Raw genomic sequence first — 23,254 nt, 5'->3', positions numbered from 1 at the left:
GAGATCATGACCTGGACCGAAGTTGGACGCTTAACCAACTGAGCCACCCAGGCGTCCCGCTCCATTTTTCAAATGTACTTAACATGTTCCCCTTTCTTGTCTCTCCGGCGTCTTTTTCCATTCTTTTATTTACTCGTTTAACAAATATTTATGTATGAGACCCTATTCTGGGCCTCAGAATAGGGAGGAGCCTTTCAATAATCTCGGTACCGATGAATTTTTAGTTGGAAGGAGAAACCATCAGATGAGCAAATGCACACATTTATAGATACATAATTATAACAAAAAAGTATAGTTTGTTGTGAAAGTGTAATCCGGGCTACCTGATCGAGGCTGCATATCCAGGAAGGCTGTTGGAGGAAGAGGCTCTTTTGCTGAGATCTGAAGTATGAAGAGTAGTTAAGTAGGCAAGTGTGATGCTTGTGCCCATGGGCAGAGATGGAAGGGCATTGCAAACAGAGGGAACAGCATGTACTAAGAGGCTGATGCCAAAGACAGCAAGCTTTGGGGGAAAAAAGAATAGATGAAGATGAATTTGGGAAGGGAGGCCAGGAGAGAGGCCATGAGAGCACTAACATGCCCTGGAATATTTTAAACAGGGAAGGGGAAAGATCAGAGTGGTACTTTTAAAAGCGCTAACTACTTGATGAAGAATACTTTGAAAGAACTCAGGAGCAAATGCAAAGCAGTTTGGTGGCAATGGTAGTAGGCTCGGTGACAGATGACAGGGATTTGGGTTCCAATTTGGCTCCACTCTAAAACCCTTTCTTCAATTTGCTTGATTGTGTAGAACTTCATTTTTCTTATCTGTAAAATGGGAATAAAAATAATACTTCTCCAATAAAGTGTCACTGAAGGTGGACGTGTAAGTTATGGAAAGTGTTTACCATGATGAATAGTGCAAGTGTTTTATCACTCTGAAGTACTACTTTTTTTTATCTCTAGTAATATTCTTTGTTCTGAAGTCTGCTTTGATATCAATACAGTGATTTCTTTCCTTTTGATCAGTGTATATGTAGTGTATCTTTTTCTTTTTTCTTTCTTTCTTTCTTTCTCTCTCTCTCTCTCTCTCTCTCTCTCTCTCTCTCTCTCTCTCTCTCTTTCCCCCTCTCTCTCTCCCTTTCTTTCTTGTTTTTCTTCTCTCTTTCCGTTTGTGTATGTCTTGGTGTTTAGAATGAGTTTCCTGTCAATTTCTGTTTGGTTTTCTCCCGCTCAGTACCTGTGGGCAGAAAATTGCCTCCAGGTAAAAAGTCAAGACAATCACAGAGTGTACGTCCTCTGTTTTTTTCTCTCCTGAATCACAGTCCTCCATTGACTGTTATCCAGTAGCATGAAACAGTAGTTTCCTGTATTTTTTCCAGTTTTCTAGCAGAAGGTTAAGTCCTGTCCTTGTTACCCCATTGAATCTGGGAATGGAAGTAATGTGGCAGAGATTTGAATGATGATTTATCTTCTATCTTAACTCATTATAACCGTATTTTTTTTACCTCAAATTTCTACAATGTCTTGAGTACCTATTAATAGCTAACAATGTAACTAAAGTAATCTTCTAAGTAAGCTTCTGATCCCATCTAGTACCGTCCATTTGATATTGACATGACATTCTCTAAATGGCTTCAGATTTCTGAAACTTCTAAACATCATAAAACAAAATGGTTATGCTGGTGGGAAAAAATATCCCATAAAAACCTTAAAGTAGAATATTAACTGAGGATTTAAAAAGTCAATGTGTGGGCCCCAAATACATAAAATTGATATCGGAGGAAGCATCAGAATCTGCTTAGAAGACATTAAGTTATTTACAAAGCACTTTATTAACAGCACTTGCTACTTGATGCTTAATAACCCAGTCCCTCAAATATTATATATCACTAAAATTAATGTCAGTGGAAAATAGTTACTGAGTAGTATGCAGTCTTTCCCTGTTTCTGTTTTATTCTATTTCTGTAACTCCTTGAGATAAGCTCAAAATCCTTGGTTGTAGCAAGGCTAGAGAGAGCAATTTAAGCAGCAGTCTTGTGAAATAGTCAGCACCCCCAACTTGTTCGCGTTGGCAAAATCCAGAGATGGAGACCTACCATCTGCCAGTTGAGGTTCCCCAGACAGAACGGGCACACCACTGTGAGCTGTGAAACCCACATTTACCTATGTTCTGACTCGAGGAGCCACGGCTGGCTCTCAGGAATCCGTTGAGCAGACACCCTCAGTAGAATTTCTTTTCCATCTAAATCCATCCTCTTGTCATTCCATCTTTATTCAATGGGACGAACTCTCGCCAGACTCGTTCTGGTCCTCTCCTCCACATGGAACCGACTCTCTCACGCGTCGTTTTGTCCTTGATGAGCGTGTATTTCACAGTGATGTAGTTTTTTCCCATTTTGGCATCTTGAACCTAAAGAGACTCCGTGACCAGAGCAGATAGAAACCGCAAATGGTGGAGGCTTTGGTTTCTCTCGGCCAAGCTCTGCCTGTGCTCTTGACAGGATTGCTCTGGTCTTCACAAACATGCAGACGTCATTGGACAGCCTTCCTTCCTAACTCACTGCTTTGAAATAAATGTGAAAAGTCTTCAGGTTTGGCTTGATGGCCAGAGAAATTCAACAAAGCATCGTGTGTTTGTTTTCTGTAGTTGCCGTAACAAAGTCCCACAAATGGGAAGGTTTAACACAACGAAATCTGTTTTGTCGTAGTTCTGGAGGACAGAGGTCGGAACTCAAGGTGCTGGCAGGATCATGCTCTCTGAAGGCTCTAGGTGAGGATGCTTCCTTGCCCCTTCCAGCTGTTGGTGGTCGTAGCAATATTTCATGTGTCCCTGTTTGCAGCTGGACAGCTGCACTTTCCGCTTGTTACCGAGTGTTGTTTTCTATGTATCTGTCTTGATGTTGCTCTCCTGCTTCCTATAGGGACACAAGTCTGATTGGATTAAGGATTCACTCTACTCCTGTGTTGGCCTCATCTTAACTGAGTCTGTACTGACCCTGTTTCCAAATAAGGTAACAGTCTGAGGTCCCGGGGGTTAGGAGCTCAAGGTACCTTTTTTTGGCAATGCTGTTCAGCGTGTATCACATGTAAAATCTTCCAAACTCTGATATCTGTGCTCCTGTCATCATCTTTCTGTAACGTTTCTTTCCCCCCCAAATGCAAATGTTAATTATCATCCTGTATACATAAGCATGCATCTACCTGTAAACTACTATTTTTCTCATGCTCACATACTCAGTTTCACTTACTCCAAACAGGTTCAGTGTGGGTTATGAGATGGACCATCTCAAGGAATTCTGCCTTTTCAAAGAGTTATCTTTTCGTTCATAACTGGCTAAAGCCCTGTAGTTCTTTTTCTTCTTTTCTCCTCTTCTGTTCTCTCAAATCTCTCATTAGGAGCTCAATTCTTATTTTCTGCCATTGTCCATGTTCAGGCACTTCCCTTATTTCCCTCTAACAATTTTCCAGTGAGACTGTACCTTTTAAATGTGTGCCTGTCCAACACTTTTGAGGCAGATAAAGCTAGAATTTGTGTGATCGTGAGACGACAAGGTCTTTCCCAAGTCTCTTTTGCAACATCTTATCTAGGCAAGAAATTATCCTGCCTGGGGTTATTATTCACCTTGTACTTTAACACAGATCCTTTCTTTATCCTATACTGAATATCTTATTTCTACTCCCTTAAAGCCAAGACTGATGTCCACAATAGCCATCTGGATGTTAGTCTGTAGTAGAAGTAAAAGAGGACAATGTGAGCATATAAACATTTCTTTTTGTGGAGTGTCTTAGTTTCGGCCTTTTGCTTTGTGTTTTTGTGGGCATTTTGTTTTGTTTTGTCAGTGAATAATGTGTGGCCATAGGAAATTGAGTCCCGAATTTGAACAGGATAAGCCAGAACTGAAGCTTTTACAACAAGGCAATTTCTCTTGGAGGGGATATCTCAAGCTGGACTTCAAACTTCACCTCTAACACTGCATGGGGAACATTAGCAAAGTGTGACAGGGGAGAGGAAATAACTGATGGTGTTCCCTTCTTCTTTGGTTGTTGCTTTTTGACCGCCCCACTGACCAGTGTCTGTCTCCTCCTTGGAGTTCTCCGCTTCTCTCCTTCTATTCGGGAGCCAAAACCCCTCTTTCTTGAGAGTTTTATGACCTAGGTCAAATATCCCACGCAGCCCCAGCTGTCAACCATGTTGCTCTCCAACCATGTTCCCCTTGCACGTTTCATTGGTTTCCTTCGCTTCTCCCTCAGAATACAAGCCAACAGAGAGCGGGGACTTTGTGTGGCCCATGGACTGCTGTACTGTCTCAACGCTGAGCTCAATGTGTGTACTTAATGGGTCCTCAAACGTATGTTCCTTGAAAGGTCAAATGTGCCGCCCCCTCCCCACTCCCCATCTCAATGAGGAATGAGGCAGTTCGCACCCATGTGTGAGCAGCAGAGTACAATGAAAACTTTCCCAGTAAGACCTGGAATACAGTTCTTCCTCACTTTGCTTTACGTCAATCTTAGAATATGAAAAAGGCAGTGGAAAAGGAGCGACAAACCTCTGCCCAGTGAGGCCAGTGTGCCTAGGATGCAGAACTTAAAGAGGTTCTTACTCCTGGGGCTGCCTGAGTGGTGATTCTGCCACTGAGTGACCCTGACAGTGAGGACCTCCTTAGATGGTGTGCCCTGACACCCCACGTACTTACACCTGTGTCTTTACCAAGGGTTCTTTGGGAGCTGAAAATATCTTCCTACATAGTGTCGGGGTGCTTTCTCTTGCTTTAGAAGTAGGATTGCTTGATTAAAAAAAAAAACAAAACAGCCCAGTTGCATTTGACTTTCAAATAAACAACAAATATTGTTTTTAGTATGAATAGGTCCTGAATATTGCATGGGACATGGTTCTGCTAAAATAATTTTTGTGTGTTTTTCTGAAACTCAAATTGAACTACGCATCCTGTATTTTTATTTGCGAAATCTGACCACACCTACCTGGAGGTAATAGTCTTTCTGGGGGTAATAATCTTATGACAGTCATGTTATGGCGGATTTCACCTCAACAATAATTTCATGGAGGGGAGGTCTCATCTGCCCTATGAAGTAACGTCTAAGCAATGAAATGCCAGGTTGGTGGTCTCAGAACTCACGGCTACCTGTTATCATCTTTCCAGCCCTCTCATGTTTCTGTGCAATGAGAACATATCAGATCAGGTAAACATTACCACTCAAGCGTTCATAAAATATTGAGCATTTAATTTGAGTTTCTCAAAGCAGCTAAGCCTGCTTTAACTGTTTGAAAATGCTGTATATTTACTGATAACACATTGGCAAGGGGTCTGTGCTGTATAGCCCGGGAGAGGAATGAGCAGCCCCTTCCTCCACTACGTTCTTTCTAAGGAGGTTAAATCTACACCACATACGCAGCTTGTTAATAAAGCCCCCTTTAACACAGATTGCATTTAAGTCCCTGGAAAGAGAACAAGTGCCTTTTTGGCTTGAAAGAGAGGATTTCAGTTGGAAAAAGATACTTTGTTCATTTTCTTCTTAGACTCTCACCTTACTGAACCTTCCTCCGAGCAAAAAATGAGCACGTAAAGGGGGAGGAATCCAATTCAGCAACATCAGATAGGAGGATACATCCAGGGTAATTGAATATCCACAAGAAGAATTATCTGTGATAGGAGAGGAGAAGGAATGTATCAAAAGACAATGTGTTAACCAAATCTAAATAACAGAACCAGTAATCTAGTATCTTGTAGTTAAGAATGAAAACCACTGGTTCTTCTCCTAGGATGAACAAAGTAACACATTTATAAGGAAGATAGAAATGTCCTAGATATATAATCATCTGTAGGGTCACCTATCTGAATATTACAGAGATGGCTGTACTATCAAGTAGGGGCTTACACTAGTTTAGTGGTTTCAAACCTTGCCGAAATATCAGACCCAACAGATATATTGAAGTCAACTCTCCTGGGCTTTAGCTCTGGAAGTCTGTATTTCAAGTCTTCCTAAGGAATTCAGATAGGACACACTTGGGGATACAGCCACACTTATGTATTCACTGATTCAACAAATAACAGAATGCTTATTAGGTACCAAAGGTATTCTAGGTTTTCTTTTTCCCGCCTGGTTCCAGCTCTCATAAACTTACCTTCTATCGGGGAGAGAAAAAACAAACAGGCAAAATAAAAACTAAATAAGTAATATGTCAAATAGTGATAGATACTATAAAGGAAAATAAAAGGAAACAGTAAGAAAGGAGAGCGTGTGCCTGGTGGAGTCAGGTGGATGCTCTCTTAAATGTAGTGATAGTGAAAAGCTCAGAAATGAGACCATAGCAAGCACAATTCACACACAGAACATTCTGTACCCTCTAAAGCAGGAAAGAATTGGAGGAAGGTTCATGGAGGAGCAGGCAGGCCAGTGTGGCTGGAAAGGCAGTGAGCAAGGAAGGGGAGGGTCGAAAGGGAGGTCTAAGAGGCAACAATGGAGCAGATACCCAGGACCATTCAGACTGTCATGGCAAGACTGGACCTTCCTCTTCGGATGACAGAAAGCCGTTGAAGCATTCAGGGCAGGGAAGTTAGGTGATCAGATTTTATTCTAAAGTCTTCCTATGGTTGTGGAAAGTAGGGTACCAGTTACATGGTGATGTAGTTGTCCGGGTGTGTAATGATGGTGGCTTGGCCCAAAGTGGTAAGAAATGGTCGGATTCAAGACCTATTTTTCAAGGTTAGGAGTCAGTAGAATTTATTGATTAATTAGGTGTGGATTGTAAGAGAAAGGCAAGATCCCCAAATGACTTTAAATCTTTGGCATGATAATTTGATCGATGGAAATACCAGTTATTAGGATGGAGAACACTCTGGAAGAAGAGAGTGTGGGTGTTGAGATCCCGAGTTACTGTTGGAAATAATCAGTTTGAAGGGCCTCTTAGACACCCAGGGGAAGCTCTGAACTAGGCAGTTGAATCACTGAGAGTCTGTTTTGAGGGAAGACTTCAAGACTGGAGATCCAAATTTGGGGAACATCAACATACAGATAGTATTTCATCCATGAGATTAGTTGAGTCACTAAGATCAAGTCTTGCAGTGGCAAAAAGAGCCAAAATTACTGTAACTGCTTCTCAAGAGATACTATTTGCATTTGGGGTTGAATAATACCTTGCCGTGTAAAACAGATGTAAGGATTCTAGGATGTTTCCCATCCCTGGATCCACCCACTAAATTCCAACGCCACCTTCCAATCATTATGACAGTAAATAGAGCCCCCACATATTTACAAACTACTCCACAGGTGAATCCTGGTAGAAAACCCTTGACTATGTGGTTATTGAAATCACTAACTGCCTTCAGATATCCACTCCATCGTAAGATTTTACTTTAGGGGTTATGAGTTTCAATTACACTTGGATTAGAAACGTAAAGGGTTATGGTATTAGAGGACATAACAAATTGTTTGACAACAGTCTCTTAGGGCCAAGAAAATAGAGCAAGCTCAACAAATCGGTAAATCTACTCTTAGCATTTTGCCACTTAACCAGAATTAACTGATTAAATGATTCTCATATTGTCCTTTGTAAAGCATTCCAAGCCTAATGGATGCTGGGTTAATACACTAATTCTGGTAATCTAGCACACTTCTCAGCACCTCGTTCCCACCCTGGAATTATATGCTCCGGTGTTTTTGCTCCCAAATTTGTTTATGTAAATTGTCCACAATATTGTAAATGCACTTTTTAATTTGAGATTACACACAAACAAAATAGATGATATATCGTGCACTGTTTCAAAATCACAATTTTGTGGAGTACTAGTTACATGAAACTATATCCATTCATTCTTTCCGGAGGTGGTGATAAAATATATCTTCACATGAATCGCATCATCCAGGATGTGTTCTTTTGTGGAAGACTAATTTCACTCAAGGTGATGTTTTTGAGATTTATGGGTGAGGTGTTAAGATCCATTCAGTGTATCAGTAGTTTATTACTTCTTATTGCTGAGTAGTACTTCATTGTGTGTATCAACCACAATTTCTTTATCCATTCTATTGTTGGACATCTAAGTGGTTTCCAATTTGGGGCTATTATAAATAAACCTGCTGGTGCGGAAGGAAGATGGCGGCTTAGGAGGACGCTGGGCTCACCGCGTCCTGCTGATCACTTAGATTCCACCCACATCGGCCTAAATAACCCAGAAAACCACCGGAAGACTAGCAGAAGGGACTCTCTGGAGCCAAGTGTAGACAAGAGGCCCACAGAAGAGGGTAGGAAGGGTGGAGAGGCAGTATGCACTACATGGACTGGCAGGAGGGAGCCAGGGCCATGGAGGGGCAGCCAGCCCACCCAGCAAGGCAGAGCCCCCAAGTCTGGCTTGCGAAAGCGGAGGGGCCAGACTCCATGAGTTCTGACAGCCAGCAGGACTTAACATCTGGAATGTTAAAAGTCAACAGCTCTGCTCTCGGAGAGCGGGGAGGACAAAAGGACACCGAGTCCTCCCCCTAAAAAGACTTCGGGGATACTGGCTGGAGCCCCAGTTTGAAAAATGCCTGGGGCCTATGGGAGGGGGAGTTGTTGAATCCCAGAAGGACAGAGGTCGACAAAGGCGCTGGCAAGCACCATTTCCCTCTCCCATCCCTCAGCCGAAATTCCAAAGGGAACCGGTTCCCGCCACCGAACTTGCTTGCACTGGGCAAATGCCCAACGCTGTGCTTCTGTGGATCCAGCCCTCCGACGGGCCTGCCTCCCTCCCAGTGCTGCAGGGCCCCTCCTGCAGGGGACCTCTGACAGCAAAGCTAGCTAAGCCTGCCCCTTCTACCCCTGTGCACCTTGTGGATCCACCCCATCTAATACGCCCTTGGCCAGATCCCATCGAAGCAGCACCACAAGCATGGCAGTGTGCAAGCAGCCCAGAGAGGGGCCACACCACTCCACAGTGAGTCCTGCCCCTGGGAGAGGGGAAGATAAGGGACACCCAGTTGACTGTGTTCCCAGAGGTGGGCTGCGGGCAGACATCGGGTCTGACTGCAGTCCCGCCCACCAACACAAGTTTCTCCGGACAGAACAGGGGAAGTGCTCTGCAGTTTGGAGCTATCGCAGGGCTAGAAAACTAACCAAAATGACAAAACGGAAGAATTCTCCTCAAAAGAAACTCCAGGAAGTAGCGACAGCTAACAAATTGATCAAAACCAATTTAAGCAATATAATGGAACAAGAATTTAGAATAATAGTCATAAAATTAATTGCTGGGTTTGAAAAAAGCATAGAGGACAGCAGAGAATCTATTACTACAGAGATCAAGGGACTAAAAAATAGTCATGATGAATTAAAAAATGCTATAAATGAGGTACAAAATAAAATGGAGGCAGCCATAGCATAGATTGAAGAGTCAGAGGAGAGAATAGGTGAATTAGAAGATAAAATTATGGAAAAAGATGAAGCTGAGAAAAAGAGAGATAAAAAAGTCCAGGAGTATGAGGGGAGAATTAGAGAACTAAGTGATGCAATCAAATGGAACAATATCTGTATCATAGGAATTCCAGAAGAAGAAGAGAGAAAGGGGCTGAAGGTGTACTTGAACAAATCATAGCTCAGAACTTCCCTGATCTGGGGAAGGAAACAGGCATTGAAACCTAAGAGGCACAGAGAACTCCCTTCAGACGTAACTTGAATCGGTCTTCCGCACGACACATCATAATGAAACTGGCAAAATGCAAGGATAAAGAGAATCCTGAAAGCAACTAGGGATAAATGGGCCCTAACATACAAAGGTAGACACATAAGGGTAGTAGAAGACCTATCTACTGAAAGTTGGCAGGCCAAAAAGGAATGGCAGGAAATCTTCAATGTGATGAACAGAGAAAAGATGCAGCCAAGAATCCTTTATCCAGCCAGTCTGTAATTCAGAATAGAAGGAGAGATAAAGGTTTTCCCAAACAAACAAAAACTGCAGGAATTCATCACCACTAAACCAGCCCTACAAGAGATCATAAGGGGGACTCTGTGAGTGAAATGTTGCAAGGACCACAAAGTACCAGAGACATCACTACAAGCATGAAACCTACAGATATCACAATGACTCTAAACCCATATCTTTCAATAACACTGAATGTAAATGGACTAAATGCTCCAACCAAAAGGCATAGGGTATCAGAATGGATTAAAAAAATAAGACCCATCTATTTGCTGTCTACAAAAGACTCATTTTAGACCTGAGGACACCTTCAGACTGAAAGTGAGGGGATGGAGAATTATCTATCATGCTACTGGAACTCAAAAGAAAGCTGGACTACCATACTTATATCAGACAAACTAGACTTTAAATTAAAGGCTGTAACAAGAGATGAAGAAGGGCATTATATAATAATTACAGGGTCTATCAGGAAGAGCTAACAATTATAAATGTCTATGCACTGAATACAGAAGCTCCCAAATATATAAAACAATTAATCACAAACATAAGCAACCTTATTGATGAGTGTGATAATTGCAGGAGACTTTAATACTCCACTTACAACAATGGATAGAACATCTAGACAGAGCATAAATAAAGAAACAAGGGCCTTGAATGATATGTTGGATCAGATGGACTTGACAGATGTATTTAGACTCTGCATCCCAAAGCAACAGAACATAGTTTCTTCTCGAGTGCACATGGAACATTCTCCAAGATAGATCACATACTGGGTCACAAAACAGCCCTTCATAAGTATAAAAGAATTGAGATCATACCATGCACACTTTCAGATCACAATGCTATGAAACTTGAAATCAACCACAGGAAAAAGTCTGGAAAACCTCCAAAAGCATGGAGGTTAAAGAACACCCTACTATAGAATGAATGGGTCAACCAGGCAATTAGAGAAGAAATTAAAAAATATATGGAAACAAATGAAAATGAAAATACAGCAATCCAAGTGCTTTGGGATGCAGCAAAGGCAGTCATGAGAGGAAAATACATTGCAATCCAGGCTATCTCAAGAAACAAGAAAAATCCCAAATACAAAATCTAACAGCACACCTAAAGGAAATAGAAGCAGAACAACAAGGACACCCCAAACCCAGCAGAAGAAGAGAAATAATAAAGATCAGAGAAGAAATAAACAATATAGAATCTAAAAAAACTGTAGAGCAGATCAACGAAACCAAGAGTTGGTTTTTTGAAAAAATAAACAAAATTGATAAACCTCTAGCCAGGCTTCTCAAAAAGAAAAGGGAGATTACCCAAGTAGATAAAATCATGGATTAAAATGGAATTATTACAACCAATCCCTCAGAAATATAAGCAATTATCAGGGGATACTATGAAAAATTATATTCCAACAAACTGGACAATCTGGAAGAAATGGACAAATTCCTAAGCACCCACACCCTTCCAAAACTCAAACATGAAGAAATAGAAAACTTGAACAGACCCATAACCAGTGAAGAAATTGAATCAGTTATCAAAAATCTCCCAACAAGTAAGAGTCCAGGACCAGATGTCTTCCCTGGGGAATTCTACCAGACATTTATTTTTTTTTTTTAATTTATTTTTATTTTTTTTTCAACGTTTATTTATTTTTGGGACAGAGAGAGACAGAGCATGAACGGGGGAGGGGCAGAGAGAGAGGGAGACACAGAATCGGAAACAGGCTCCAGGCTCCGAGCCATCAGCCCAGAGCCTGACGCAGGGCTCGAACTCCCAGACCGCGAGATCGTGACCTGGCTGAAGTCGGACGCTTAACCGACTGCACCACCCAGGCGCCCCTCTACCAGACATTTAAAGCAGAGATAATACCTATCCTTCTCAAGCTGCTCCAAAAAATAGGAAGGGAAGGAAAACTTCCAGACCTATTCTATGAAGCCAGCATTACTTTCATTCCCAAACCAGACAGAGACCCAGCAAAAAAAGAGAACTATAGGCCAGTATCCCTGATGAATATGGATGCAAAAATCCTCAACAAGATACTAGCAAATTGAATTAAATAGCATATAAAAAGAATAATTCACCATGACCAATTGGGATTCATTCCTGGGCTTCAGGGCTGGTTCAATATTCACAAATCAATCAATGTGATACATCACATTAATAAAAGGAAAGATAAGAACCACATGATCCTGCCAATCGGTGTAGAAAAAGCATTTGACAAAATTCAGCATCCATTCTTAATAAAGACCCTTGAGAAAGTCGGGATAGAAGGAACATACTTAAACATCATAAAAGCCATTTATGAAAAGCTGACAGCTAATATCATCCTCAATGGAGAAAAACTGAGAGCTTTCCCCCTGAGATCAGGAACACGACAGGGATGTCCACTCTCACCGCTGTTGTTTAACATCGTGTTGGAAGTACTAGCATCAGCAATCAGACAACAAAAGGAAATCAAAGGCATCAAAATTGGCAAAGATGAAGTTAAGCTTTCACTTTTTGCAGGTGACATGATATTATACATGGAAAACTTGAAAGACGCCACCAAAAGTCTCCTAGAACTGATACATGAATTCAGCAAAGTTGCAGGATACAAAATCAATGTACAGAAATCAGTTGCATTCTTATACACAAATAATGAAGCAACAGAAAGACAAAGAAACTGATCCCATTCACAATTGCACCAAGAATCATAAAATACCTAGGAATAAACCTAACCAAAGATGTAAAAGATCTGTATGCTGAAAACTATAGAAAGCTTATGAAGGAAATTGAAGAAGATACAAAGAAATGGAAAAACATTCTATGCTCATGGATTGGAAGAATAAATATTGTTAAAATGTCAATACTACCCAAGACAATCTACACATTCAGTGCAATCCCAATCAAAATTGCACCAGCATTCTTCTTGAAGCTAGAATAAGCAATCCTAAAATTTGTGTGGAACCACAAAAGACCCCAAATAGCCAAAGTAATATTGAAGAAGAAGACCAAAGCGGGAGGCATCACAATCTCAGAACTTAGCCTCTACTACAAAGCTGTAATCATCAAGACAGCATGGTATTGGCACAAAAACAGACACATAGACCAGTGGAATAGAATAGAGATTCCAGAATTGGACCCACAAAAGTACAGCCAACTAATCTTTGACAGAGCAGGAAAGAATATCCAATGGAAAAAAGACCGTCTCTTTAATGGTGCTGGGAGAACTGGACAGCAACATGCAGAAGAATGAAACTAGACCACTTTCTTACACCATTCACAAAAATAAACTCAAAATGGATGAAGGACCTGAATGTGAGACAAGAAACCATCAAAACCCTAGAGGAGAAAGCAGGAAAAAACCTCTCTGAACTCAGCCGCAGCAATTTCTTACTTGACACATCCCCAAAGGCAAGGGAATTAAAAGCAAAAATGAACTATTGGGACCTCATGAAGATAAAATGCTTCTGCATTGCAAAGGAAACATTCAACAAAACTAAAAGGCAATGGATGTAATGGGAAAAGATATTTGTAAATGACATAACAGACAAAGGGCTAGTATCCAAAATCTGTAAAGAACTCGCCAAACTCCACACCTGAAAAACAAATAATCCGGTGAAGAAATGGGCAGAAGACATGAATAGACACTTCCCTTAAGAAAACATTCCAGATGGCCAACAGGCACATGAAAAGATGCTCGACATCACTCCCCATCAGGGAAATACAAATCAAAACCACACTGAGATATCACCTCACGCCGGTCAGAGTGACTAAAATGAACAAATCAGGAGGCTATAGATGTTGGAGAGGATGTGTAGAAATGGGAACCCTCTGGCATTGTTGGTGGGAATGCAAACTGGTGCAGCCACTCTGGAAAACAGTGTGGAGGTTCCTCAAAAAATTAAAAATAGATCTACCCTATGACCCAGCCATAGCACTGCTAGGAATTTACCCAAGGGATACAGGAGTGCTGATGCATAGGGGTACTTGGACCCCAGTGTTTACAGCAGGACTTCAACAATAGCCAAAGTATGGAAAGAGCCTAAATGTCCATCAGTTGATGAATGGATAAAGAAGTTGTGGTTTATATATACAATGGAATACTACTTGGCAATGAGAAAGAATGAAATATGGCCTTATGTAGCAATGTGGATGGAACTGGACAGTATTATGCTAAGTGAAATAAGTCATACAGAGAAAGACAGATAGCATATGTTTTCACTCTTATGTGGATCCTGAGAAACTTAGCAGAAGACCATGGGGGAGGGGAAGGGGGAAAAAAAGTTACAGAGAGGGAAGGAGGCAAACCGTAAAGAGACTCTTAAAAACTGAGAATAAGCTGAGGTTTGATGAGGAATGGGAGGGAGGGGAAAGTGGGTGATGGGCAGTGAGGAGGGCACCTGTTGGGATGAGCACTGGGTGTTGTATGGAAACCAATTTGATAATAAATTTCACGTTATAAATAAACAAACATGCTGTAGGCCCTTCTTCACATTTTTCTCTGTAAACATATATTTTCATTTCTCTTTGGAAAATGCCCAGTTGACTTTTTGACCCATAGGGTAGGTATATATTTACTTTATAAGACACTACCAGAGTCTCTCCCAAAATGATTGTATTATGTTGCATATCCATCTAAAATGTGGGAAAGTTCTGACTGTTCCACAGCCTTACCAATACTTGATGTATTTTCAATTTTAGCCATTTCATTGGATGTGCAGTGGTCTTTCATTGTGGGTTTTATTTGCGTTTTCCCAGTAAGTGCTGATGTTGAATACGTTTTCAAATGCTCATTGGTCATTCATATACCGTTTTTATGAAACATCTATTAAAAAAGTTTTCCCACAGAAATCTCTTCAGCTATTTAAATACTGAGCTGCTATAATAAACTCACCTTGCAATAGTTCCTCATCAGCCAATATTAAAGGAAGTTTGTATCTGCAATACCCAATAGTCTAGGTGAAAGTTCTATGGTATGTGTTTAATAATAATTCTATATAATTTCACATATACTTTTTTCTCTATTGACTAAATTAAGCGGGTTTTAAGTAAACATTAGTTTCCTTCTAGAGAATAATATTGATATTAGTCAATACATGTAATTTGTATCGTGAAAAATATAGAAACCCAAAATCACTAATAATAACATGCTATGGAAGTACACCAGGCTGTTAAAATGTTGCATTTTTCTGCTATTACTGATTTTAAAAATTTGAATTTTGTTTGAGACAACATCTAGCATAGTTTGTTCTGATAAAATACTTTAAGTCTGATTTGGTTTGTTTCATTCACCAAATTAAAAATATAAATGACCAGTGATGGTGAAAATTTCATGTGAAGGTCATTTTATACTAAACACATAGCTGGGTATGTTCCTGAGTGAGTTATATATTGTTTTAAGTTCATTGTGTGTGTGTGTGTGTGTGTGTGTGTGTGAGAGAGAGAGAGAGAGAGAGAGAGAGAGAGAGAGAGAGAGAGAGAGAGGCAGGGGGTGTGGGGAGGTTGAGGGGAGGGGCAGACAGAAGGAGAAAGAGAATCCTAAGCAGGCTCCACACCATCAGTGCAGAGCCAAATGGGGGGCTCAAACCCACAAACCTTGTGATCATGACCTGAGCCCCAGTTGGACACTTAACTGAGCCACGCAGGTGCCCCAACATTATACTTTTAATTACAGGGAAGAGAGACTGAAAAAGAATGTCAAGAATCGATCTGTCTCTACTGTATAGTCAGATCACTAAATGGCCTTCTGCTTCAAAGGACCTAAGGTAATACATAAAATACATATTCAGATAAGAAACCAGAACCCAGTTTGCTTACAGTCATAGAACAAATAAACATAGTCTCTGAATTTCGATTTTCAGTGGTCATCAGAGAGTTGTACTTCTGTAAATAAATTTTTTAACCTGAAGGTAACCTTAACATAATTCAAAGGAATAAAGGACAAAACAAGGTATTCAACTGAAACTTTGGTCAGCAACCATTTATCCACAAGCCTTTCCAGACAATGAAACAGTAACTTGTAAAATGCTGTGGTTTCAGCATTGGATTCATATATTTTTAAAAAAAGCATTTTCATAATCCTCCTGGACGGTCTGTTCTCACAGTGAACCTCCCGTCAGCTGCCTCAGGCACACAGTTTGAACAAAATGACTCACTACAACTCCAAACAGTTCTCCACTCTACATAATAACACCATTTTGCAACTGGCATTTACTATAGTAAATATAACTTAGAACAGTTAACTTGTCAGTGTTGAGAGAAGGCCTTGCCTGGCAGTCAAAGAGAGTAGGCTCCTTACAGTGTGAGATTGGAAATCTTTTATGAGACTTTTTAATCAATATTCTAAGACGTACTAAAAGGGGCTTATGCTGAAGCAAAATAGGTTATTGGCGGTGGTGGTTTGGTGTGTTTCCATGTGTTTTGTTGCAGTTGTTGGTAGAGGGTAGAGTGGACCTTGATTTTTCCAAAAATCTAATGAGATAGTTATAGAACAGACGAGTTTTATAGTCTAGAGATAATAAACTATTACAATGAACTTAGGACACTTTAATGTCATTTTTTTCTGTGTGTATTTAAGTGACGATATTTGGCCATCTGTTCAACTATGGGTTTATGAGAAATTCCATTGTTTAGGTTTCTTTCTCGTTATTCTGTGCATCCTCTGCTCTTCTGACATTGCTAACTGGTTGGTCAGCCTGTAGGTCACACAGGGACAAATGCTATTATTATGTAGGGTGGGGTCAACTAACTATGATCCTCAGGCCAATCTGGCCTCTGAGCCACTTGTTTTTGTAAATAAATTTTCATTGGAATGTAGCCCTACCCATCTGTTCTCTCATTGTTTGTGGCTTCTTTTGTGCTATAAGAGCAGAGTTGAACAGTTAAAAGAGAGCCCCTCTGACCCACAAACTCTAAAAGATTTACTTTCAAGCCCTTTGCAGAAAAACGTTTATTGACTTTTGCTCTAGGGTGATAACATTTCTCCCTTTAGGTGGATTATATTCCAGTAGTGCCTTCCAATGAAGATGTCCATGAAACCAACTTCAGGAAGGGGAGATCTATGTGAAAATGAATACGTTTTATCTATTGGGGGAGGGGGCAATTACTTTAGACACTTCTAGGCTTCCCCACTGCCCTACCTCCCGATTTGCATTAATAAAAACTGTGAGTTCCCTACATGCACAGTTTTAGTTGGGAATATGACTGTTGAGAAATAAATACCCAACCTGTCTTATCGTTCTATTTGACCAAAGGATATAAGCACACATCGTGGATGCAATTTCTGCTAAGTTCGGTGTATGCCTTTCTCTTTTCCTTGTGTTTTTTTCTACTGGTTGGAACATGGACATTTTGGTGAATCTAGTGGCCACTTGGATCTTGATGACAAGGAACACACCATCATGAAGACGAGGTCAAAATCTGTGAGCTTCTTGGATATTTAGCAAGCAGAGATTGCCATAGCAGCTCTGCATGATTGATTCCAGACTTTTTTTTAATATAACAGGCTAAAGCCATGTGGATTTAAGCCATTTCTCATTTGGATTTTGAATTCCATGCTGCCGTTCCCAATACTTGCATCAATTAAAAAAAAACAAAACAACTAGTGCCTAGAAGAGAGTTCTTAGTACGTGTAGTGGACACTTAGCCAATGTATACTTGGGCCTTCCCTTTATGATACTTGTTTCCTCTTTCGTCTTTATCTACATACATACAGCAGTAGCTTTTACAATTATAAACAAGAGATTTCCCCTTGCTTGCCAGAGTTGATTGGACCAAAAGGCCCTAATGGGGCCAGACCATCACTTATCTGGGAATTGTTTCTACTGGGGATCTGGGAAGCCTCTGATGACCATATTTTATGCTACGTGGGTTTGGGGGGCAGAAAAAGTCTTTATGAAAACAAAGAATGAAAAAAAATGTAACTGGCAGAGTATCTGTGAGTGAAAAATTCACGAGAACTTGGAATCCCTGATTGCCATCCATTCATCCCCTTTCTTTGTTATGGTAACATGAGACAAGCCCATCTCCAATGGGTGAAATTGTTCATTTGCCAAGTCAGAATTGAGATGTAACTCTCTGTATTGTTTTCTTAGGCCTAAAATTCTGTTTTCAGGCCCCTTCCTGCCAGGTTGTAGAAACTTAATTTCAAACAATTCAAGGTTTCTCAATGCTTTTTCTCACTTCTTGGAGTTTTCTGTAGCGCAAGGAGTTGGAGACTGCTTCATCAGCCAACATCTTCTCCCCACATTGAAATAGGACTAAGCAGCACCATTCTTTTTTTTTTTTATTTATTTATTTTGAGAGAGATAGAGACAGCACAAGTGGGGAAGGGGCAGAGAGAGAGAGGGAGAGAGAGAGAATCCCAAGCAGGCTCTGCACTGCCTGCACAGAGCCCAACGTGCAGCCCCAACCCACGAAACTGTGAGATGATGATCTGAGCTGAAACCAAGAGTCAGTCACTTAACCAACTGAGACACCCAGGTGCCCCTAAGCAGCACCATTCTTAAATTTAAGGGTTGGTGATATCAGTTGCCCCAGAGCCCCTTTTTAGCAAATTGTATATCCATCATCACTGAGTTGACCAAACCTATCATTTTTTAATCCTAGGATAATCAGCACTATATATGTTCTAAAACATTACTTCTTAAATTCTGATGGGCATGTGAATCATCTTGGAATCTTGTGAAAGTATAGAATCTCATTCAGTAATTATAGGGTGGGGCTGAATTCCTGTATTTCTAACAAGCTCCCAGGTGACCCTCATTTTGTTTGTGGCCCCATTGGAACAGCAGTGTTATAACCCAGGTATAAACATAAAATTTCCTTTTGTTCTCTGTGTCATTATATACCTCTTTCTTTGGGCTTCTTAATTAACGCTTCTCAGTTCATCTATATAAACCATGCAATTTTTTCCAATTCTAACTTTTGCACTTATTTTTGCTTACAAGTTGAAAGCATCTGTACTTTAAATAGTGCATTTTTAAATCTTATTTACCATGCTTTATGATGTGTTTTGGCAGACAGAACATTGCCCTTAGTCCAGATGAATATCTTCAAGTATACACCCTCCCATACTTGAAATATGTCCTTGAGTCAAATTTTCTTCGAGTCCTTTTTCTGCTTATCAGAAGTAACCTCTGCCCCATTTACTTCCACAGCCTTGTGAGGTTAGGAAGGGGAATCATAGGTGCACGAATGTGCATTCCAAAAAAACAAAAAACAAAAAACACGCCACTGAATAATTCTTGGTGATGCTTTTCGGCACTTGGCGGATACCATTCCCAGTCATTTTCATCGCTCCTGTGACCCGAGAGTGTTGGAAATCTCAGGAAAATGCCTGAGCTACATCTTCCTTTGTGACTTCAGTCACCACTGATATCTTATTTAAATAAGCCCCGGTTTGTATAGACAGCCCAATAAATAGTTTATTTATTCTGAATCCTTCCTCTGGGAATTTTCTTTTGAACTGCAGCATCACATCATTTCAAAGGGAGCAAGGAAAACATCAGCTGCTGAAAGGCACTGCGTTTTTTATGTACAGCTTAAAAACATTGCATCTGGTGTGTATAGAAACACATCTGTCCGTGCAACTGTCAGAGTTGGGTCATGCCCTTTCCATGCAGAAATAGCTTCACTTACGTAGCATCCATGTGGCACCTCCTGGTATTCCCAGGGCTTGGGAAACACAGCCACGGATGCTCTTTCTTTTACAGGATCTGCCTTTTGATGATAAAGATTCTGTATTAAAGTAAAGCAAATGTAGGTTTGTATAGCCTTGTTTCCAAGTCAGCTAATGCTACTCGTGTCTGATAAGCCACACTTGCAAAGCCAGGCCAAGCAGATAAATAAAGCAACAGCAAACCTGCAGATGCACTCTCTTCTGCCTGCCACATTAGAAAGTAGCGCAGCTAAAGCCCTTCTGATGGTGTGGTTCCGTTTTAAAGGTGTCGCTTTCTCGGCGCTGTTAGAAGACAGAGATGAGAAAATGTCATCTGATCCAGAAACTAGAGTTATAGCTACATTTTTTGATCAAGAATGAAGAGAGAGAAGGGCCTCTGGGGTGGGGTTCAGTAACACAGAGAATAGTCTTTTTCAGCACTAAATGCCCTACAGCTGCAGCCGGCAATGCCTTGGGCAAGGCGAGCCATCTGGCATTCTGCTGCTGCTGCCTCTTTGCAGGAAGCCACTGCATCCATCCTTCCTAACCCAGAAAGTCACAAACTCGCCAGGACTCACAAAAGATCCTTTAGAGGTGTTCATCAGTGTCTTTAATTATGTGCTAGCACCCCTACCATTGATCTTTTCTTGTTCTCAAAATATGATCTATGCAGGTAGATTTAGATTGCACACTAGCCATTGTTATAGGAGTTCCATGCATTCATAATTTGCTCATTCATTTATTCAAAGAATATCCATTGAGAGCCAATATTCCTGTATTTGTTGACAGTGATACTACAGATGCCAAATATATGGAGATAAAACAGGTTACCTGCCTAAAGCAGCAGGGTGTGTATGTGTGTGTGTGTGTGTGTGTGTGTGTGTGTGTGTGTGTGTGGTGGGAGGGTTGCATTCCCCGGGATATATACGAATACATATATATCCTGGGGAATGCAACACTCCCTCCAGGGTGGTATTTTCAGGCAGAGCTGACCACTTCTTTTCTCTGGACCAGACATAAAGTTGTGAGTGTTCCATTTGAAGCCCAGCCTGCAACTAGTATCTCAAATTCTGTAGGCGTGTGGGCTCTTTGAAGCCTCTGCCCATATATCTTGAAGATATTTTCAATCCTTTCTCTACCTGATGATCCAATATGTACCGTGGGACCCCTGCAGTGCAGAACCGTTTGTGCAAGAAACCCTGGGGATCTTTAAAAAATTTTTTTTAATGTTTATTTTAATTTTGAGAGACAGAGCATGAGTGAGGGAGGGGTAGAGAGAGAGAGAGGGAGACACAGAATCCAAAGCAGGCTCCAGGCTCTGAGCTGTCAGCATAGAGCCCAACGTGGAGCTTGAACCCACAGACTGCGAGATCATGACCTGAGCCGAAGTCAGACGCCCAACTGATTGAGCCATGCAGGCGCCCCGAAACCCCAGGGATCTTTAAAAGACCAATGCCAGGTGTGCATCCAGGCTGTTGCCATCCCTACTCCTTTGTCCATGGCAGACATTGGTAATAGTTTAGCGTTTACCTTCTCACTGACCTTTAGCCCTGCCTTTGACCCAGTATACTGGTGCAGATGGCCAAATAAATCAGTACTGACCCAAGAGATCAAATCGATTTGTTATCCTTGTTTGGAAGGTGCTAGGTCTACTCCTACTCCTTGGATGGGCCCATTGACTTGCATCTGTAGCTAAGTATTCATGATGCCCATAGATGCAAAGCCCCATAAGATCACTCAGGTCTTAGCAGCAGCAGCACCTATTGACATCGGTTTTGGATCAATCCAGTCTCTGTAAACTCCATCCATAGCCTCAACCTTCAGAATCCCCTAGTCTTTTTAAACAATGGTCTTACACAAACACCTGGGAATCTCCAGCCTTCATCACTTAAAATGTGCTAGCTGATCAAACAAATATCACCAAATTATTTCCATTATTATTCATATGTTAACTGTGATAATACAGGTTAATAAGATGTGTGGGGGGTGGTATCTACTCCATAGGATCATTGAGACCCAGGCCCTTCAACCAAAAAGTATTATTTTCCAGGGTCTCTAGGTCATCTACCAGATCCCCCCCCCCCATTAAGCCAGTGATGAAAGATAATGAATTTGGGGAATCACACATATTATTTCTTAAGCTTGGGCCCGGAAGTGGCTGTATCATGTCTATCATGTTCTATGCACTTAACTGCAAGAGACACTAAGAAGTAGTATCTAATAATTAGACTAGACTGGTTACACTAGGTGATGAATAGATACATATGTTCTTTTTTAAAAAAATATATTTATTTATTTTGAGAGAGAGAGTGCAAGTGGAGGAGAGACAGAGAATCCCAAGCAGGTTCTGAACTGGCAACACAGAGTCTGACGTGGGGCTTGAACCCATGAACCATGAGATTGTGACCTGAGCCGAAACCAACAGTTGGACACTTCACTGACTGAGCCACCCAGGTGCCCCAGATCCACAGGTTCTTGACATAAGTTTCCCATTTGCAGAAATTCTAATGCATTTGGGTCAATGCAAAAATGGCTTGAGTAATTATCTAGGGTATATTGCTTCCATGGAGAGGCCTAGAATCCAGGATGCTTTCATCTTGTCTGCTTTATGGATTCCATGATTACTCCCAAAGGGAAAGAGAATGTCAAGATACACACCAGGTTTGAATGCCTCAAACTGAGAAGCAAAACACATCAAGAATTTTGGCTATAGTCCTGTGACTCTGCCTAACTGCCCAAGGGCTTGGGAGGAAGTCTTCCCAGGTACTCAGAAGGATATGAGACCAGGCATTGTGGTCCCTACCCATCTCTGCCACCTGTGGTCCAAATGTGTCTGTGGGAGGAGATAGAAGTAGAATGTGGTAAATGCACAGCATTGCCCCAGGTATTCCTCTTCCCCTCTTAGAATGTCCTAGATGACCTTGGGTGCTCTGTCATTCAATAAATTAAATAAGCATGAAGTGCTGGTTGAAAATGAATTAGAATGTAATTTCTTTCAGAAACTGATATCGTGTGGTTTTTCAAAAAGTAGCTTTATTTTTAAGCACCTCCTGGTTTCAGACGTTGCAGTTTGAAGGTAGGAATCAGAGAGGAATTTCTTGGTCAAAAATGAGAGGTCTATCTTAACAGTCATAAGCCAACAAAGGGATTTTATTGGCTCACATAGTTGAACAATGTTGGCATGACTGGATCCAGGTGCATAAATGATATCATCAAGACTTACCCTCTTCCAGCCTGTTTTCCATTTGCAGGCTTCATTCTCAAATAGGCTGGTCTCAAGTTGTGGCAAGACAGCTGCCAGCAGCTCCCGGCAGCACCCAGGGGAAAGAGAATATGCCAGTCCCATTGATTGCAGTGAAAGCGGGGAGAGGTATTCACTCGATTGCAGTGGGGTAGTTGCTCATTCATTTAGCCAATTCAAAGGGATGATGGGGTTGGCTAGGCTTGACATCAGGGTTTATGCCATCCCAATTTAAACTGCAAACTAAGGATGGGAGATGAGTAGTTTCCCAAAGGAAAACCTGATTGTTGTTACCAGAAAGTAGAACCGAAATTGCCCACACGGTTTTCTATTGTGTGATACAGACAGAAGATTGTTTGCTGCCTAATTAAGGCCTCATGGTGACTTGACCTAAAAGAGTCACTGTGGCCCAGAGTCTGTGAGATTTGCACATCTAAAAATCTCATTTGTTATTGTAGTTGTAGCAGGAGGCGTTTGGTCTCTGGGATA

Source organism: Felis catus, chromosome A3 (assembly GCF_018350175.1).
Source record: "Felis catus isolate Fca126 chromosome A3, F.catus_Fca126_mat1.0, whole genome shotgun sequence".
Lineage (NCBI taxonomy): Eukaryota > Metazoa > Chordata > Mammalia > Carnivora > Felidae > Felis > Felis catus.
The sequence above is the reverse complement of the archived record's forward strand: the minus strand, read 5'-3'. Positions refer to the sequence as shown.